At 40.3% G+C, this 6,153-nt stretch overlaps 1 protein-coding gene across 1 annotated transcript in view; it reads left to right on the top strand.

The window, feature by feature from the left end:
* The first annotated feature begins 1,401 nt into the window (after positions 1 to 1,401).
* The window catches only part of GPC2 (glypican 2), a 53,086-nt gene continuing 48,334 nt past the window's right edge, over positions 1,402 to 6,153 (top strand). The window contains exon 1 of the mRNA XM_040346751.1: positions 1,402 to 1,566. The gene's annotated coding sequence lies outside the window, so the exon portion shown is untranslated. The remainder of the gene's footprint in view (positions 1,567 to 6,153) is intronic.

Genomic DNA, 6,153 nt, shown 5'->3' with positions numbered 1-6,153 from the left:
CTTACTGAATTTCTCTGTCTCTATCTATATAACATTCTTTCTTGCATACCTATCTATTGTTCTCTCTAGCTCTCTCTGATTGATATGTTTCTCCCTCTCTCGAGCCTGTCTTCTCTCACATTCTATCATGTTATGGATCCCTTCTATTTCATATCTATATCCCTACCAATTTTCTCTTTTCTTTTTCTTTCTTTCTCTCTTTCTTTTTTCTCTCCATTCTATTCTTTTTTCCTTTCTCTCTCTCTCTCTCTCTCTCTCTCTCTCTCTGTCTGTCTGTCTGTTTGTGTGTGTGTCTCTCTCTCTCGTTCTTTCTTTCATTTCTCTCTCTCTCTCTCTCATTCTTTCTTTCCTTTCTCTCTCTGTCTGTGTGTCTCTCTCTCTTGTTCTTTCTTTCCTTTCTCTCTCTCTATCTCTCATTCTTTCTTTCCTTTCTCTCTCTCGTTCTCTTTCTTTCCTTCCTTCCTTTCTCTCTCTCTCTTTCTTTCCTTCCTTTCTCTCTCTCTCTCTCTCTCTCTCTCTCTCTCTGTGTGTGTCTCTCTCTCTCTCGTTCTTTCTTTCCTTTCTCTATCTCTCATTCTTTCTTTCTTTCCTTTCTCTCTCTCGTTCTCTTTCTTAACTTCCTTTCTCTCTCTCTCTCTCTCTCTCTCTCTCTCTCTCTCTCTCTCTCTCTCATTCTTTCTTTCCTTTCTCTCTCTCTCTCATTATTTCTTTCCTTTCTCTCTCTCTCTCTCTCTCTCTCTCTCTCTCTCTCTCTCTCATTATTTCTTTCCTTTCTCTCTCTCTCTCATTATTTCTTTCCTTTCTCTCTCTCTCTCTCTCTCTCTCTCTCTCTCTCTCTCTCTCTCTCATTCTTTCTTTCCTTTCTCTCTCTCTCTCTCATTATTTCTTTCCTTTCTCTCTCTCTCTCTCTCTCTCTCTCTCTCTCTCTCATTATTTCTTTCCTTTCTCTCTCTCTCATTATTTCTTTCCTTTCTCTCTCTCTCTCTCTCTCTCTCTCTCTCTCTCTCTCTCATTCTTTCTTTCCTTTCTCTCTCTCTCATTCTTTCTTTCCTTTCTCTCTCTCTCATTATTTCTTTCCTTTATCTCTCTCTCTCATTATTTCTTTCCTTTCTCTCTTTCATTCTTTCTTTCTTTTCTCTCTCTCTCTCTAATTTTTTCTTTCTCTTTCTTTCTTTCTTTTCTTTCTCTGTCTCATTGTTTCTTTCTTTCTTTCGCTCTCTCTTTTCTACTCTTTCTCTCCCTCAATTTTTTTCCTCTCTCACCTACCCTATCTCCTCTATAGTAATTTGCCATGTATCATTTTGCATTGTATGTGACCTATGTTTATTCTTTCACTCTATTTCCCTGTCTTTGTCTTAGGAAGATATGTGGAGAGTGAATAATCTCTCTTTCTGACATGTGGGTGGGATATCTTCTCTCCCTCTCTCCCCTGCACACGCCCTGCCAGCAATGAAGGGAGCATTACCAGCTTAGAGCCGGCGGCACTAGGACCGGGGGGCTGCTCAGCCAATCTTCTTTGTCCTCCAGCTGATCCAGCGCCGGCTCTGCTCCAGCTGCTGCTCCTCTGTATGTATCCCTGCGTCCACCAATATCCATGTATGTCTGTATGTATCCCTGCGTCCACCAATATCCATGTATGTCTGTATGTATCCCTGCGTTCACTAATATCCATGTATGTCTGTATGTATCCCTGCGTCCACTAATATCCATGTATGTCTGTATGTATCCCTGCGTTCACTAATATCCATGTATGTCTGTATGTATCCCTGCGTTCACTAATATCCATGTATGTCTGTATGTATCCCTGCGTTCACTAATATCCATGTATGTCTGTATGTATCCCTGCGTTCACTAATATCCATGTATGTCTGTATGTATCCCTGCGTCCACCAATATGCATGTATGTCTGTATGTATCCCTGGTCCACCAATATCCATGTATGTCTGTATGTATCCCTGCGTTCACTAATATCCATGTATGTCTGTATGTATGCCTGCGTCCACTAATATCCATGTATGTATCCCTGCGTCCACTAATATCCATGTATGTCTGTATGTATCCCTGCGTCCACTAATATCCATGTATGTCTGTATGTATCCCTGCGTTCACTAATATCCATGTATGTCTGTATGTATTCCTGCATTCACTAATATCCATGTATGTCTGTATGTAATGTATCCCTGCGTTCACTAATATCCATGTATGTCTGTATGTATCCCTGCGTTCACTAATATCCATGTATGTATGTATGTATCCCTGCGTTCACTAATATCCATGTATGTCTATATGTATCCCTGCGTCCACTAATATCCATGTATGTCTATATGTATCCCTGCGTCCACTAATATCCATGTATGTCTGTATGTATCCCTGCGTTCACTAATATCCATGTATGTCTGTATGTATCCCTGCGTCCACTAATATCCATGTATGTATGTATCCCTGCGTCCACTAATATCCATGTATGTATGTATCCCTGCGTCCACTAATATCCATGTATGTCTGTATGTATCCCTGCGTTCACTAATATCCATGTATGTCTGTATGTATCCCTGCGTACATAAATATCCATGAATGTCTGTATGTATCCCTGCGTCCACTAATATCCATGTATGTCTGTATGTATCCCTGCGTCCACCAATATCCATGTATGTCTGTATGTATTCCTGCATTCACTAATATCCATGTATGTCTGTATGTAATGTATCCCTGCGTTCACTAATATCCATGTATGTCTGTATGTATCCCTGCGTTCACTAATATCCATGTATGTATGTATGTATCCCTGCGTTCACTAATATCCATGTATGTCTATATGTATCCCTGCGTCCACTAATATCCATGTATGTCTATATGTATCCCTGCGTCCACTAATATCCATGTATGTCTGTATGTATCCCTGCGTCCACTAATATCCATGTATGTCTGTATGTATCCCTGCGTTCACTAATATCCATGTATGTCTGTATGTATCCCTGCGTCCACTAATATCCATGTATGTATGTATCCCTGCGTCCACTAATATCCATGTATGTATGTATCCCTGCGTCCACTAATATCCATGTATGTCTGTATGTATCCCTGCGTTCACTAATATCCATGTATGTCTGTATGTATCCCTGCGTACATAAATATCCATGAATGTCTGTATGTATCCCTGCGTCCACTAATATCCATGTATGTCTGTATGTATCCCTGCGTCCACCAATATCCATGTATGTCTGTATGTATTCCTGCATTCACTAATATCCATGTATGTCTGTATGTAATGTATCCCTGCGTTCACTAATATCCATGTATGTCTGTATGTATCCCTGCGTTCACTAATATCCATGTATGTATGTATGTATCCCTGCGTTCACTAATATCCATGTATGTCTATATGTATCCCTGCGTCCACTAATATCCATGTATGTCTATATGTATCCCTGCGTCCACTAATATCCATGTATGTCTGTATGTATCCCTGCGTCCACTAATATCCATGTATGTCTGTATGTATCCCTGCGTTCACTAATATCCATGTATGTCTGTATGTATCCCTGCGTCCACTAATATCCATGTATGTATGTATCCCTGCGTCCACTAATATCCATGTATGTATGTATCCCTGCGTCCACTAATATCCATGTATGTCTGTATGTATCCCTGCGTTCACTAATATCCATGTATGTCTGTATGTATCCCTGCGTACATAAATATCCATGAATGTCTGTATGTATCCCTGCGTCCACTAATATCCATGTATGTCTGTATGTATCCCTGCGTCCACCAATATCCATGTATGTCTGTATGTATTCCTGCATTCACTAATATCCATGTATGTCTGTATGTATTCCTGCATTCACTAATATCCATGTATGTCTGTATGTATCCCTGCGTCCACCAATATCCATGTATGTCTGTATGTATCCCTGCGTCCACTAATATCCATGTATGTCTGTATGTATCCCTGCGTCCACCAATATCCATGTATGTCTGTATGTATTCCTGCATTCACTAATATCCATGTATGTCTATATGTATCCCTGCGTCCACTAATATCCATGTATGTCTGTATGTATCCCTGCGTCCACCAATATCCATGTATGTCTGTATGTATCCCTGCATTCACTAATATCCATGTATGTCTGTATGTATCCCTGCGTCCACTAATATCCATGTATGTCTGTATGTATCCCTGCGTTCACTAATATCCATGTATGTCTGTATGTATGTATAACTGCGTCCACCAATATCCATGTATGTCTGTATGTATCCCTGCGTTCATTATTATCCATGTATGTCTATATGTATCCCTGCGTCCACTAATATCCATGTATGTCTGTATGTATCCCTGCGTTCACTAATATCCATGTATGTCTGTATGTATCCCTGCATTCACTAATATCCATGTATGTCTGTATGTATTCCTGCATTCACTAATATCCATGTATGTCTGTATGTATCCCTGCGTCCACTAATATCCATGTATGTATGTATCCCTGCGTCCACCAATATCCATGTATGTCTGTATGTATCCCTGCGTCCACCAATATCCATGTATGTCTGTATGTATGACTGCGTTCACTAATATCCATGTATGTCTGTATCCCTGTGTTCACTAATATCCATGTATGTCTGTATGTATCCCTGTGTTCACTAATATCCATGTATGTCTGTATGTATCCCTGTGTTCACTAATATCCATGTATGTCTGTATGTATGCCTGCGTCCACCAATATCCATGTATGTATGTATCCCTGCGTTCACTAATATCCATGTATGTCTGTATGTATGACTGCGTTCACTAATATCCATGTATGTCTGTATGTATCCCTGCGTCCACCAATATCCATGTATGTCTGTATGTATTCCTGCGTTCACCGTTATCCATATGTGTCTGTATGTATTCCTGCATTCACTAATATCCATGTATGTCTGTATGTATCCCTGCGTTCACTAATATCCATGTATCGCTGCGTTCACTAATATCTATGTATGTCTGTATCCCTGTGTCCATTAATATGTATGTATGATTGCATTCACTATTATCTATGTATGTCTGTATGTATCATTGAGTTCACTAGTATCTGTATCACTGTATAAATGCTCTGTATGTATTATGTGTTATGTTTGTGTATGTATCATTACATACATTATCTATCTACATTTGTACTTTTGAATGTATTGCTTTCTGTGTCGGTTCAGTTTTGGCCATTTTGTACTTTTCTATTACAACTGCCTGTCTGCGCTTTTCCTATTTATAGAATTGTCCGGTGTACAAAGTGTTTTTATTTCTTCTATTCAGAGATATCTAAGGATGTCTGGTCACAGCTGTTTATTATCTATCTATCTATCTATCTTATACTGTATTATTATATATACACTGTACAATATGTATTTGTATTAACCACTTGACCACCAGGCACGTAAACCCACTTAATAACCAGACCAATTTTCAGCTTTCGGTGCTCTCACAATTTGAATGACAATTACTCAGTCATACAACATTGTACCCAAATGAAATTTTCGTCCTTTTTTTCACTCAAATAGAGCTTTCTTTTGGTGGTATTTAATCACCGTTGGGTTTTTTATTTTTTGCGCTATAAGGCCTCGTACACACTCCGCCGGACCGTTTTCAGCGGACATGTCCGCTGCGTCTGCTGCCGGATTTCTGTCTGATGGTTGTACACACCATCAGACAGAAATCCGCGCGGACACGATACGCTGTGACGTGGCCGTCGCCGCGACGTGCGCGGCCCTGGAAGGTCAATGCTTCCAGGCATGCTTCGAATCACTTCGACGCATGCGAGGGCTTTCGGCCGATCGGACATTTCCGGTGAGTCTGTACAGACCACCGAACATGTCCGACGGACAGGCTTCCAGCGGAAATGTTTCTTAGCATGCTAAGAAACATTTGTCCGCTGGAAACTGTCCGATCCGCCGGACAATTGTCCGGTCGGCTGTACACACGACCGAACATGTCTGCTGAAACTGGTCCGTCGGACCAGTTTCAGCGGACATGTTCGGTCGTGTGTACGGGGCCTAAGGGAAAAAAGAATGAAAATTTTGTAAAAAAAAATGAAATTTTCTTTGTTTCTGTTATAAAATTTAGCAAATTTGTATTTTTTCTTCATTCTTTTGCATAATGTGAAAGATGAAGTTACGCTG

The sequence above is a fragment of the Rana temporaria genome, chromosome 3, assembly GCF_905171775.1.
Source record: "Rana temporaria chromosome 3, aRanTem1.1, whole genome shotgun sequence".
NCBI lineage: Eukaryota > Metazoa > Chordata > Amphibia > Anura > Ranidae > Rana > Rana temporaria.
This window is presented reverse-complemented; position numbering and strand designations above follow the sequence as displayed.